Below are 15896 nucleotides of genomic sequence, written 5' to 3'. Positions count from 1 at the left end.
TCAGGTTAAGAACGGACCTCCATAACGAATTAAGTACTTAACCTGAGGTACCACTGTACTTGCACTCCTCTCTTCTTGCCTGTGTGCTCCAGTTACTACTGGATGCCATTTTATGGCTGCTGCTGCTGCTGCTGCTGCTGCAGAATTCCATGTCAATATTGCCAGAAAAGGGGTCACAGTAGCTGAGCAGCTGTCTGGCCTTGCTTCCAGGTCTGCCGCGCAGGAAGCTTCAGGAGGCAAGAGCTGCAGCTCAACAGCAGCACCCACCAGCCTGTTTTGCTGCAGCGCCAGCTGCTTTTCCACTGTGATGAAAAGCCAAGAGCAAGAAGCTCTGTCAGCTGTGTCAGAGAGGAAAGCCATCTCTCCTCGGGAACTCTTCAGACTCTGGGGTCAGAGCACAGTCAAAAACTCCAGCTGCGCCCCAACCTGTGATGGCTGCCCTTCCCCTTTCAAAAGAAATAAGCTGCTTATGTAACACTTGAAAAACCACTGCAAAAGGCTAGAAGCAGGCAAAGGCCAAGACCTCTTGCTTGCTAACTAGAGAGGGTTTGGTCGGTTGCAGAGAAGCTTTCTACTTTCTGAGGCAAGTGAACTTGTTGGAGTGGCCTTGATGCCTGAAGTTTGAAGGGGGGGGGGGAGGAAACCCTTTACTTGATATCAGGATCCTAAGCATATGCTGCTGGACTGTCATGAACTGGCAGGATGACAAGGAGGAAGAGGATCATGGTGAGGGGTGTAGCCAGGACTGGGACACACTGGGGCAAGCTGGGGATACGGACAGAGAGGTCCGTAGGAAGTACTCACAGGGCGATGGAAGATGGCGAGGGCATGGGGGTCGGTGCACAGGAACCAGAGCAGCAGGACCCATCAACAGAACCTGTCTCCACAAACATGGTGGGCTCTGAGGCATAGGGTGAAGTAGGAGTGGTGATCTAAGAGGCTGAGACAGGCAAGGGCCCACAGCCCAGCTCCCAGATGGGGCTCACTAGCTTTGGGAGGAGGTGTGTGATTCCTCCGCTGGAGGAAGCTCAGGACAGGTGAGGGTCGCATGTCTCATCAAGCCCAGTTGCTGCAATCTGTACAAAAGGGAAGCTGAATTGAGTTGCTGTGTCTGCTCAACTGTCCATGTTAACGGGCCTTGGCTTGGATGCTCCTGGACCCCTATTGGACTGTGCTTCAGGTTTGACTCTGGACTGTATCCTCACTGCTGGACTTGGCTTATCTGGATTTAGCCTGCACTGCCTTTCCTGACCTTTAGACTTTCCTTGTGTGGAGTGACCCCTGGACTTTGAATTTTGGACTTGATACACTGACTTGCCACCAGGTAGGCCAGGGGTTAAGGACATGGACTGACAAATCCATTTTTCCAAATTCTCTTATCAGTGTTACTCAGCTGAAAAAACTCTGGGTGAAGTGTCTTGATACCAGTCAACTGGGGGCAGAAAAAGGAAGCAGGGACTTTTTTTTCGAGGGGAAAGAGTTTCCTGTTTGTTTCTGCTTCCCATTTTGGACTTTAGTATTGTAAGTGAATTAGTGCTGCCCCTAAATAGCTGCTCTGCTGAGCTAGGCATTTATGTCCTGCAGAACTAGGTCAAAAAAGTTGGTATGGTGACAACTATGAAAATGGGACTCCCATGCTTAATATTGCCCTTTTTTCAGGACTAGCCCAGGAGTAATGCCTCAATTGGCAGCCAGACTGGATTCTTCTCTGTGCTGGAGAGCTGGCCTTGTTGCCAGCCCAGAGGATGCTGCTTCTTGTCTTGTCCTCATATCAGAAAAACTGGGAGCAAAACTCCTCTGTAGGTCAGGGCTGGTTACTTCTCTACTCAGAAGAGTTGACTCCGCTGTGAGCCAAAAGCGGGGAGCAATTTCTCCCCAGCATGTGTTGCCTTGCCAGATATCACCCAGGGAGCCCATTCTGCACCTTCAGAGGACCTTCAGCTTCTGCAACAGAAGCTTTCCTCAACAAGAACAAACTTTTGACTAAAAACAAAAGATTCTTATGACAAGGGCATTGTGGGTCCTTTTCAACTCAATAATTCTATTATCTCTTTATGAACGAAGTCCTCACTGCTGTGGCCACCAAGCTGCTGATTCAGTGAGGGAATTTGGAGAAATTAACAAGGGGGCAAAGATGGATGCTCACTTACCATTGTTGCCGACTGGCAGTGGACAAGGTCTCTCCTGTGGAATCTGTGGATGGATTTGCTGGAATGCAGGCTCTCTGTGTCCCCTTGCTGAGGGATGTTATTACAGGATGTAGCCTGTTGGTTCCTTTGCTGAGCACAGAGCCATCTTGCTGGGAGGAGATCTCCTCACTACCCTTCTTAGCAAAAGACTCTGCAGATTGGAGGAACATTGATTGTTAGGCGTCGCTGAAATGCCAAGTCCTCTAAATAGACCTAAGGCCTATAAGCTATTCCTAAGCAGTAGATAAGGGGACGTGGGTGGCGCTGTGGGTTAAACCACTGAGCCTAGGTCTTGCCGATCAGAAGGTCAGTGGTTTGAATCCCCGCGACGGGGTGAGCTCCCGTTGCTTGGTCCCTGCTCCTGCCAACCTAGCAGTTCAAAAGCACGTCAATAAATAGGTACTGCTCTGGCGGGAAGGTAAACTGTGTTTCTGTGTGCTGCTCTGGTTTGCCAGAAGCGGCTTAGTCATGCTGGTCACATGACCCGGAAGCTGTACGCTGGCTCCCTCGGCCAGTAAAGCGAAATGAGTGCCACAACCCCAGAGTCGTCCGCAACTGGACCTAACGGTCAGGGGTCCCTTTACCTTTACCTTTAAGCAGTAGATCAGGAGCAACAGAGCTGTCCTGTTCTTCTCTAGAAGGTGGTACTAAAAACTGAATCTGAAAGCTTCCTCCTGTCCTGGAAGAAAACCTCCCACCCCAATCGACCCTGCCTTCTTCCTGAAGAGGAGTTAACCTGTTGCTGTCTGTTCTGCTACCTGATTGAGAATGTGATGTACCAAGTCAGGCTGTGGGTGCACATTGCCATTGTTGGGATTCTGCCTGTCCTGTTGTTCTGTCTAAGCCTCTGAGCAATTTTTCCCATCTACCATCTTGAAACCGCACTTGAAACCACATCCTGAAAAGCAAAATGCAACATAATTTAATACTATATTAATTACTGTCAATAATGCTATATCTTTTTTTTTTTTTTTTTTGGCCATTGTCCAGGACCTACCCAAGGGCAGTCAGATGCCTGATAGCCCTTTTCTGGCTTGCTTAGAAAGTAAACAGAACTTCTCGAGCCGCCTTCAGTGGATTTTCCCAGCACTGATAAGAAAACTTGGAAAGTCCAATTTACTATGAACTAGATGTGGGATGTAATCCACTGGGAGCAGTCAAATACAACATTCCTTGTTTTCCTAGAGTGGACAAGCAAGGGGATGATTGGTCCAGCCAGTCGAAACTTCCTGTTCCTCCTGGCCTGGAGCATCCTTCCTTGCATGTGACTAGTGGGTGGGCGTGACCTTTCCAGACCTGGTAAAAGGCCAAGGCGTGCTGCCACTCTCTCTCTTTTCCATCTTCCTTTTGTCCTGCGAACTTCCTGGAATGAACTGCTGGCTGCCAGCCATGCAGTCCCCCAGGTCATCTCCCTTATGGGGTAAACCTGTTTTTATACTGTACTTTTGTAACTTTAAGCTGTGTTCTGCCTGATCATGAGTAAACTTTCTTTCTAGTGCTTATGAATAAGACTATGGTGTCTTTATTCTTTTAGGAGGGATTCAAGGGGTCCTATTAGGAAAATGTGAGAACACATTTCAATCTGGACAAGCCAGATTGAATTGCATATTGTCTTAAGAAACTCACATGAGTTTGCAACCTGTTTTCTGCTGTGTAAAGGGGAATGCACTCTGCTAAGTAAAGGAACTTGCTAATGAAAGTTAGGAAGTATATTAATAAACAATGTATCCTCTCCTGCCACCCTGAACATTCCCGCACTAGATGCTGCCCATCTCCCTTCCTGGGCCAGTCCTTTCCACAGCCAAAACCAAAAGCCTCTCCTTAGCTGAATTACAGGCCTCCCTGGAATGGCTGGTCCAAAGTATTTGACGGCCTGAGGCTGAGGAGCAAATCTCCTTGGCTCTTGAGGTGCATAGTACCCAAGGTTATAATTTACTTGTGCATGGATGACTCCTCCATTGCTTGGCAGGGAGGTAGTGGCAGGAGAAGATGACTTTCATGCCTGTGGGATTGAACGTTCACATGAAAACATGCCAAAACACAAGCCTGCTGATGCACACGCATGTACTCCGTCATACATTGAGCATGCACAGCTACCATTCTGCTTTGTTTAACTGTCCCTGGCAACTCTTTCAGGGTTAGGCTCTTGGACATAACTCGAAGACAGCAACAACAAATCCCCAAAAGTTGCAAAGATCCCCTTCGTGAAGCAGGCTGCAGCAGTTCAGATTCCGTCGAGTGGGGTAGTTAAACGAAAAGATCACATGAATAATGCATGCCTTATTGTAAAGATAACAAAAAAAACACAGTGGGGGAGGCCAGCCTTGTCACTATTTACCATGCAGATGTTTAATTGGAAATCTAAATAATGTATTAGGCTCTCGGCTTTGGAATCGGTCGCTGACGCTCTGCTGATCTGTTTCTGGATCAGCGAAGGGTGAGATGAATTTGCAGAAACAAACTCCACAATTGCTTTGCTTTAACGCTAAGGCAAACATAGTTAACATTTTGCTTGTTTGTTAGCGCCACAGAACCAGTGCTTTACTCTCGGGCACTGCATCTGAATGTGCTTATATTGAACAAAATAAGGAAATACAGAAAACACAAGGGTAATTCAACAAACACACCATCCACATTTGGACTTCACCAAGGGATACGAGGAGAGTTTACAGGAAGACAAAGCAGAAAAAGAATGTATACCTTTCAACTGTTGATTTTTACTCATTTTTATTTTTTGTAAACTTGGCTGTGTTTTTTTTTTTTTTTACATTAAGCATTTTTAACACAAACCATTTTAATGTGTACAGTGCAGTCGTACCTTGGTTTTCGAACAGCTTAGTTTTTGAACATTTTGGCTCCCAAATGCTGCAAACCCGGAAGTGACTGTTCTAGTTTGCGAACTGTTTTTGGAAGGCAAACATCTGACGGGGCTTCCACAGCTTCCGATTGACTGCAGGAGCTTCCTGCAGCCAATCAGAAGCTGCGCTTTGCTTTTCAAATATTTTGGAAGTCAAACGGACTTCCAGAATGGATTCCATTCGACTTCCAAGGTACGACTGCATTTTATATTCTTTGTAACCCACTTAAAGGTTGTGCTTACATTTAAGTGGTATGCATTTTTTATTGAACGAAAATAAAGTCTGACAGTGACCCCCTTGGGATTAAGGTGAGGCTGAAAGTAGGAAGGAGAGGCCTTGATCCAACTCCAGAACAAGCCCCAGAGCAACACACTGGGGAATGAAAAGAGATCAGTCCATTGGGCAATCTCGGTCTGTGATGGAACAATCTCCTTAGTGCTATGATGTTAGCATAAGCCCCATAGGTTGTGTTCCTTAATGGTCCAGGTCCCAAATATCTGAGATAACACCTTCTCTTTCAATCAGCCTGTGTACTAAGATCAGTGGAAGAGGCTGCCCTGGATGTTCCTGCATTATCTGAGGTGTGTAACATGATGGCCCATGGGAGAACCTTTCTTCAAAATGTGGTAAGCCATGCTCACTCTGCCAAGTGGGGCCCGGAACTTCTCCCCCTAAGTCTTGCCCTTAGGGATGTGACTAAGAACCAAGTGCACGCACAGTGGCAATCCAACAGGGGGCGCAAGCATAGCTGGGGACATGGCTGTGGATAGGGTAGATAAACCTTAAAATCTAAATAGATCAGCTTTCTCAACCCATTCTCATAAACCTATGTGTTCCAATATGGCACTTCAATGAAGCATTGGCACATTAAAAAAAACACACACACACAGAGAAGAATAATTATTTCGTCTTTATTAACCTTTATTTTTGTAGGAAAGTATTTTTCTTTTTGCGTCTCAACAGATGAAATTCATAACCTTGTTTTCTGGTAAGACAATTCAAACATACAAATCAATTACAACAATGTGCTTTTCAGCTTTTTTTTTGTCATTTAAATAACCAACAGTTTTGAAGGACACAGACAATAGGGCTTTAGCAGAACAATGGTACAATTAAAACAGTGTTCAGTGAAAAGCAATGTTCAATAGCTGAAGGGACAATGAGGAAGAGACTTCTATTATTTTTGGTTCTTTTCTTAGCAAAACCTGGATTGGAAAAAAAATTAATTCTGGTGAAAGCAAGGGCAGTGGTTAGAATTCTTGTTTGTAGGAAATCAGGAAAGTATATTTTACATTGAAACAACAGGTAGTAATGAGGGTGGCAGGCAGAAAGGAATAAATTTCTCATAATAAAGTATGTCAGTAAATCTCCATGCTCACTTTTTCTTCACAGAGTAAAAAAGGCGCTTTTAGTATCACTCTTCCTTTTCAACTTGCTAGTATCTATTACGTCCCTTGGTTAGTATTTGTTCAAACATTTCCCCCCGTAGATAATAATGGGAAAAATATGTTTCATACACATGACATTTGGGGTTAATTCAGTCTTTAAGCGGAATATTCAAATATCTTGTACCTTTAATTTGCCATGGTCTTCATAATATCATTGAGATTAGGCAGTACTGCATATCCATTTTAGTACCTATAGACTCTTAGTACCTATAGAGTAATTCTCTCTCCTGTGCACCCACACATACACAACTAAACTGAAAGCACACTTTGGAAATTTCCTGACACCCTAACACAGACAGTCTCAGTTGGGGTAGAGGAACCCTGTCCATTTTAGTTTCTCTCCATTGTTAAGTTCAATTCCCCGTATTTCTACATCAGTCTGATTTATTATTATTATATGTTTTTAAAAAACTCTTCAGGAAAATTCACCAGCATTTTAATGTGGATTTTCCCCCTAACAACCACATTTGTATGTCATTTCCCCTAATATTCACATGCATTTTTTAAATGCACACTTTACACCAGTATAGGCATTCTTATACAGACTACTTGGTTGGAGAGTTGCAATGCAATATTGGAGAAGTGTGAATTTTGAAGGATGTATTTGCTTTGGTTTTCATATTGTTCTGGAAAATGCAAATTAGGTAGATTCACCTTAATTTTTCAATGGAATTGACTTTGTCTCCCATCTTGGCCCTCAAGATACACTTGCCCAGTTATAACATAGAACATAGAGATCCTCAGATATTCTGGCCCCTCATCACTTAAAGGTTAGGTCTTGATGAGAGACCTCCATGACAGAGGAGCTACATGAGAAGCAAACCAATCCACTGAGCTAAGGGGTTTCTGGCTTGTGGGAGTCAGAGGCATTTCAATAGGTTGTGCACCCAGGGAATAATTTATTTGTTTCAGTGAAGGAGGAAGTGAATGACAAGGCAAACAAATAAGGACAAGCTAGAAGTAAAAAGCTAACAAAACAACCACAAAAATGGCCAAGAAGGCAAGACCCACGCTAAGCTAACCTGAGGCAACCTAAAGGGTTGAGGGTGGGATGGGTATTCCCCTTCCTTCCTTCCTTCCTTCCTTCCTTCCTTCCTTCCTTCCTTGAATTCATGCCACAAAAGCAGCCTTTCACCCTCACAGATCTCTGTCCACAAAAGATGGCAAGTGGATGTAGGACACACTCAGCCATGGGGAAGATACAGATGCAGGCAGAGGAAAAAAGCTGGAAGGGATTTGCAGCTTCTGCCTATGTCTGTCTCTGGAGGTGGCAGGCAGAAGCGACAGATCCATTCCAGCCTTTTTCTTCTGCCTACATTGATTTGTGGTTGGGTTTGTTTTTTTTAACATTAGAATGTGGCTGGGCACACCTGGCACACCCCTTGAACAACCCAATTGTAGGAGTTACTGGAGTTCTATTATGTAGTAACACCTTTCTTAGGCTCTCACCCAGCAGACATGAAGTATTGAGCTCAGTTCACACAAATTGGCTAATGAGGAAGTTACAAGTGTTTCAGGACTGTGTGGAAGATTGTGTGGTTTTCCATGGGGGGGAAAAATCCCTGCATATGAAATATGAGCACATCAGGGGGAAAGCCTGACTTTGCATTAACATTACTTTTCTGCATTACATTGGTTTCTGGAAAGATGTAAGAGGGGAAAAGGGATCCCCATCAGCTCTATAAAGAGATTCAGGTGAATAGTAGTTCTGCCACCTCATGTACTGTTTGTCTAAACTAACCATGCAAATTAAAAGACTGCTGCCATGTCCCATGCTCCTTCCTTTTTTAAAGACAATCTAACCTCTGAACAGGCACACTTTTTCTTGAGGGGAGAAGTTGCATGATCTCGCGAAGGGAACAAGTAAACACCCATTTGCTTCTGTCTCCCTTAGGCTCAATGTTCATAGACATCCACATGGATGGTCATTTGAAATGCCATTGCATGAAGGCTGCTTCATATGGCAAAACTATTTGTATGAAAGAATGTCTCGTGTAGGTTTTGCAATTTTCACCATACCACCAGCAGCTCTCTCTCTCCTTTTTCTCTTTTTTTGCGGGTTGAGAGCACACAGAGGAAAAGGTCCAGACAATATGGAGAACCACCAACATAATGAGGTTTGCAAACATTGCAAATAAGTCCATCAACATTACTTGCACATACAAATGTTGATTAGCCCTTCTGCTATATACTGAGTCAAACTATTTATCTAACTCACTTTCATTGACAGTGGCTGGCAAAAGATCTCCAGGATCTTGGAAAGTAGTCTGGCCTAGCCCTTCTTGGAGATGTCAGGAATTTGATCCAGGGCTCCTCCCCCCATGCAAAACATATCCTTTACTACTGAGCAACAGCCTTTGCCCATATATCAGTATTAGTCATTTTAGGCACATCAGTAGTTTGGGAAAAGAAAAAGGAACCAGCAATCATTCAAATCATAAAAGTTTAACTACTCCGTCTTGCTGCCTGGAGAACATCCTGTTTTCTTTCTCAGCTGTTTACAAACCTGGGTTGGGGAGTCAATAACTTCAGATATATGGGTTTGGGTCACTCTGTTCTTTATAAAGCCAAAGAAATGCAGGGAAGGCGATAACTGGATACGCAAAACCGTGTTGCTAAACTGCCAGCTGATAGCTTTGATGTCCATAGGAAGAAAACCTCTCTAGTTTAGACATAAACTAGTATAAATTTGCATGAAGATGTAGGATGAATACCAGTTTGCATCAACCAAAGATATGGATGCAACAGGGCCATTGCATAAAGGAAGGAAGCGTTCGGCATAAACGGAATAGATTTTGCTTTTTAACATTATGATCATTATTGATTCCTAGCATGACATGAAATAACATTGATTCAACTGTCTTGAAAGTATTAGGACTAGGTGGGAAATAATGGTTTTTCAGCTTTTGCATTGTGACATCAAAAGCAATTTATTAAACTACAGTTTCAAGAAAGAGGCCCCATTAGCAGCAGCTGGTCAAAGTTTACGCTATTAGCCAATGAGCAACTGAAAGGTACTATGAAAAATTCATTAAACTGAACATTGGTATTGGTTCAACCCAGAATCCCTATATCTGCTTATTTTAGTCTCTTTAATGTTTTCAAATTGATTCCTTGTTGACTAAGAAATGTGTGTGTGTGTGTGTGTATTTCTAACTTAGTTAGCAGTAATCTGTAAAAAGAAGTTCCTTCCCCCCCTTTTCCCCCAGGGTGGGACAGGAAGTTAAGATACAGTTGAACTAATGACAAACAAGCCATTTAAAATAAATGCATCAAGCCGGGAAAAAAACAACAGGCAGGACTTAGTATAGCCCATAAGCGAAGGCAAGAACGTTTTTATTTAAAAAACCCAATTCAAATATAGGATGCTACCTGGAGTCTTGAGAGAGAATTTGTGATAGTTAGATAACTTGGAATTTCATGAGGTCACCCTGTCACAAAGAAAGCTCTTTAATTAATCACAATAACTCAATATTTGTCCATTGGAGATAGAACTTTGTACGTTATTCAGACCAACTTCATTATCCAGTACAATATCCACCTAACCACACAGGCCACTACTGACATTATCTGTTGATTATAGGCAGTGCTTTTTCCCCTAAAAAAATGTTTAGGGGTACTCTCATTTTCCTACTCATATTGAAATACTGTCCCTCAATGAGGCCAAAGTTGGATCCACAAAATGTTTAGGGGTATGCGTACCCCTGCGCTGCCCCCCCGAAAAAAGCACTGATTATAGGGCAACAGAAAACAACATGGATAATATCCATGCAAACCAGAACAACCAAGTCCATTTGCAAGATTGTGTCCCTGTGGCTCCTTGAATGCCAAGCTAGATGGATCATTGGTTCGACTCATTATACTTGTTGCATTCTTAATCACCAAGGTAAAGCAACGCGGGGCGTGGGAATCCATTCGATAGTAGAACTCATCTTTATGCCATGATGATTGTTGGAATAGGAAAAGTAAGCTAGTCAGGGAACTTTTAAATGGCCCAATGTCATCTACACCTAATGAAGGGAGATTAAAGGAATCACTAGTCATCCAGCTTATTTGAAAAGAACAATGCAGTGTTGCAGTAGATCGGCTCAGCTTGGAGGTTTTCAAGACTCATCTTTACAGGTTGAACAATAGTGCATTCCTCCACCACATACAATCATTGAAACCACAACCTATGTGACATTCATTCACATGGAACATTGCCTCTAACTTTTAGGCCTGGAATCTTCTGCTGAGCTCTGTTATTCTGCCCCTTGTCCCCGAACCAGTTAATTTCCTTCATGAATAGCATTGCCTCTCCTTAACGCCAAATGAGCTTCTGCATCCTCAGTAGTTCTATGGCAGGGGAAATGTGCATATGTACCAAGGCTGTTGTTGGCTCCATGTGCTACAACACATATGCAGAACACACCCACCCAAGCATGTATGGCCTTTCAAGAGACCAGGTAGATGCAGGGCTCATATGGAGGTTTGAAACAGTTAACAGTTCTCAGTACCCCTGTGTACTGATTGGCTGGTTTTCCTTTTGTGGGCAGGCCCAGTTAACAGCTTCAAAGCAGGGTGAGCACATTCATGTAGACTTTCAAGTTCAACCTAGATGCAACATTAATTGCATGAATGCAATTAAAGTGTATGCTTTTGGTTGCTTTTTTTAAAAAAAAATTAAATAGTTGTGGGTAGGTGAGGAGGTTTCAACACTGGGACAGTATGGGATGGGGAGGACGTATTAAACCCTTTGTGGTCTCAATGAAAATTTTCCCCTCCCAGAGGCTGCTCTTTACTCAGGAGAAAGTTTCCATTGGTGCTGATGCAGTTAACAGCTTGGGAGGAGGCAGTTTTCATACAGGAAAGAAATAGTTAAATTCTCTCCATCCTCTCTGGTCCCCCTGCAGCTGCTATTTCCATTTAAAAACATGCATGCTAATTGCACCCATGCAATTCATGTAACATATAGCTTGGCCCTTAGCCCTATCATTTTTGAACTTGCAAGGATGTCACATTATTTGTTTCAGAGTTCAGGAAGCATCCTGACTATGTCCCTCCTAGAAATGAACCAATGCAATAGGCATATTTGTCCATTGTGGTTTCTCTTTTCACCATGTTGCCATAACAGGAAAAGCAGCTCTGCCTGAAACGCTGTTGCAATTCTTGAAAACACAAATGTTTCTTTCCGAGCCAGCCAATCACTAAAATCCGCATAAAAGTCTCGCTCTTGTAAATCAAAAGGCTATCTCTGTCATTATAAACTCTTTGCATGCCGTTGCTTGCTCTTTCTGCTCAGAGAAAGAATTCTCCGGAGGGCAATAAAGTAGATGTATTGCACAGACTTCTATAAAACACAGCTATCTTTTTAAAGAGGAAACACTGTTTCCTAGTGATAGCCAAACTTTGCATATAATGGATGTAACCTATTAGTCTTTGTACACTCAGCTAATAGCTCGTACCAACAGCAATAGATTGTGGAGCTGCTAGCACTGAAGTCCTATAAAAGTTTAAAAGACGACAGAGGAGACAGAGCCCATGCCATTGCTTGTCTTTCTGAATAATACAAATAGCAAAGTTCTTGGAAAATAGCTTAGAAAAATATAACTTCCCCTTTCAAAGCAATGAGGTAAAATAAGCCCTTCCAGCTGGTGATTACAGCTCTAACTAGCTAAATGAATCCCTCAGGTATCAATTACTGATCCGGCTCTTGCAATTCGAATACAGACCCCCAGGTACTCAGTCAAGGTGTTAAGCAGCCCAATGTTGCATCCACTTTCGCAGAAGATTCAGTTCCATTTCCTCATTGTTGTCAGAGCAGGGCTGGCACTATCTTGCTACTCAGTTACACTTTTTCCTTAATTACATGGGCAGAAATCCCACCCCACACCCCACTTCCATCATGGATTATGCCGGAATATAGGAGCGAAGCGACGAACACCTTATCTCAAGGAAAGGAAGGAGGGTCTGCTCTGTAGTTAACTGAGGTAGCTGATATTTCACAAACTCATGCACACAGAAACTCATGGTAGCCCATGTGCTTCTGCCACGGCATAAAGAGAACCACCTGGAAATGTAACGTCACACCTTGCCATTTGTTAAGTCCAATGTTAATGTGCTCATACAAATGATCTCATGAGAATATCGTACCGGAGTAACTGCAACCTGTCATAGCCAGATTACTCACTCAGTTCATTGTTAATTAGACCACACTGATAGTTTCTAAGAATGGACACTGGACCTTCCATATTCTGGAGTCTGCATACCCTCCAATATTTCTCCAATGAAAATAGGGACGTCCTAAGGAAATGTGGGACATTCCTGGATCAAATCAGAAACAAGATGGTTTCTGTAAATCTGGGACTGTCCCTGGAAAACAGGGACATTTGCAGGGTCTGGTACTGTACAAGATGAAGCCTACTGGGTTGACTATCGGATGTTCCCAAGCTATACAAGGCTTCTCCACAATCCATTCTAGACCATTGGCAGAGCAGAACGAATCCATTTCTGGCTCTGCCAAATGTTCTTGGAGAGAAACCAAGCAGTTAATCCAAAGCAGTTTCATTTAATAGGACCAATTACACCCAGAGGGAAAAATGCATTGGAGTTCCTCAAGGATCTGGTATTGGGACCTGTGCTTTTTAATTTGTTCATCATAAACTATCTAGAGTGAGCAGTGAGGTGGCCATGTTTGCAGATGATACTAAATGGTTCAGAGTCTTTAAAACAAAAAAGGGATGGATAAGAGCTCAGAAATGACCCCTCCGAACTGAGTGAATGGGTGGTAAAATGGAAATGCAATTCAATGTAAACAAATGTGAACTGATGCATGTCATGGTAAAGAAAATCAATTTTTTAAAAACCACACAAAACCCTTAATTTTACACATACACTCTTGGGGTTTGAACTGGCAGTGAATGACCAGGAGCAAGACCTTGGGGTCTCGGTGGATAGCTTGATGAAGATGTCAACCCAGTGTGTGGCAGCTGCTAGGGATCACTAGGAAAGGAATTGAAAATAACATGGCCAATATCACAATGCCCTTATACAAATATGAGGGATGACTGCATTTGGAATACTGGTTGTTTCATCTCAAAAAGGATATCGTAGAGATGGGGAAAGTTCAGAAAAGGGCAACCAAAATTATCAAGGGGATGGGGTGGCTATGAAGAAAGGTTGCAGCGTTTTGGACTTTTTAGTTTAGGCAAGTAAGAAGTGGCATGATAGAACTGTTTAAAATTATGCATTGTATGGCGAAAGTGGGTAGAGAAAGATTTTGCTTCGTGTTTCGTAACACTAGAACTCATGGGCATCTCATGAAACTGAATTTTGGAAGATTCAGGGCAGGCAAAAGAAAGGAATTCTTCACGCAGCACATAGTGGTGGAACTATGGATTTGTCTCCAACATGAGGCAAGTGATGGCCAGCAACTTGGATGGCTTCAAATGATTAGAGAAGTTCATGGAGGGTAAGGCAATGTTTTTTATTTATATCCTGCCTTTCTCCCATTGCAAGACCCAAGGTGGCTCACAGCATAAATCAAAACAGACAACTAAAAGACACACAATAATTATAAATATTTAGAAACAAATAAGTAACCCTATTAAAAACAGCACTTTAAACCATTCCAAAGCACGCACACATGCACAAAGTACAACGTTCAGCCTCAGAAGACACTGCCACAACAGTCAGTTAGTGGCCAAAGGCCTGTCACAAGAAACAAGTATTTGCCTGCCAGTGAAAGGAAAAGGGAGGGGCGTGCCACGATCTGGAAACAGGCACCAAGAAGGCCCTTATCTGTATCATAGAGTGTCTTGTCATAATTGGGCCAGGAAAATGTTTCTATTCCCCATGATTTGGAAAAACAATTAAAATGTGATTCTTGTCTGTGTATTCTTAAGGTCCATAGTTAGAAGGCCAATATGGAGGAACCTGAGCACAGAGTTTTGCCATTCCTGTGCTCTTGTTTCTAAAAACAATCTCATTGGTTTTTAATGGATCAACTCAGTGGTTTCTGAACATATAAAACAGGCAAAAGTCAAGCTCTTATTCACTCATTGCACTTCTTGCAAGCAGATCTATCTTCCTTCTCTCTCTTACTTGGATATTAATGACTTCATGGTCTTGCCAAATCCTGTGACAGTCCCTTGTTTCATCCCAGATATTATGTGGGGATGCAACCTAATCTCACTGAAATAGCAGCATTATAGATCCATACAGTAGTACAACGTATCTGGGTCTATAAAGGCTGTCATGTGGAATGGATCTGCTGTTCTGGACACTGCAGTCTAGGAGGGATATTTGCAAGCTGGCACATGTTCAAAGGAGGTTGACAAAGATGGCGAGAGGCCATGAGAAAAGTTCTATGAGAAAAGGCTGAAGGAGCAGGGCAGCCTGGAAAAGAAGGCCTGGAGAAGAAGCCTAATATGATAGTCATCTTCAAATATTTGAAGAACTGTCACATAGATGATGGAGCAAATTTGTTTTTGGAGAGCATAGGACCCAAACCATCAGGATATAAGAAATGCCTGCTGGATCAGAGTAAATGGGCCATTTAGTCCAGCATCCTGTTCCCATAATGACCAACCAGATGCCTCTTGCAAACAGGACCTGCGCATAAGAGCACTCTCCTCCTCCTGTAAAGATAAAGGTAAAGGGACCCCTGACCATTAGGTCCAGTCGTGACCGACTCTGGGGTTGCGGCGCTCATCTCACTTTATTGGCCGAGGGAGCCGGCGTACAGCTTCCGGGTCATGTAGCCAGCATGACTAAGCCGCTTCTGGTGAACAAGAGCAGCGCACGGAAACGCCGTTTACCGCAAGTAGAGCGGTTCCTATTTATCTACTTGCACTTTGATGTGCTTTTGAACTGCTAGGTTGGCAGGAGCAGGGACCGAGCCACGGGAGCTCACCCCGTCATGGGGATTCGAACTGCCGACCTTCTGATCAGCAAGTCCTAGGCTCTGTGGTTTAACCCACAGCGTCACCTGCGTCCCTCTCCTCCTCCTGTAGTTTCTGGCAACTGGTATTTAGAAGCATTCTGTCTCTGACTATGGATTCAGCCAAGAGATTTAACTTAAAGGAACTTCTTGATAGTTTGAGCTGTTTGACAGTGGAACAAACGGAACATAAGAGCCCAGTTGGATCAAATCAAATATCTATTTAATTTAGCATTCTGTTCTCATGGGAGCCAACCAGATACCCATAAGAACAGCCACACTCTCACCTACATTTTGTTGTAGCAAATGTTATTTACCTGTTCGCAGTGTGAAGAAGAACTAGCTTCTGTCTGGCAGGACTTTGAATTAGATGACCTTTGAGGTTCTTCCCATCTCTATGGTTGTTGCTAACAGAAGCGGTTGCAACACCTTCCTTTGCTGATTATTGGCTTCCAGAGCAGACTTGTGTCCTGGTCTGATA

Source organism: Podarcis pityusensis (genome assembly GCF_964106645.2).
Source record: "Podarcis pityusensis genome assembly, chromosome: 17".
NCBI classification, from domain to species: Eukaryota; Metazoa; Chordata; class Lepidosauria; order Squamata; family Lacertidae; genus Podarcis; species Podarcis pityusensis.
This window is presented reverse-complemented; position numbering follows the sequence as displayed.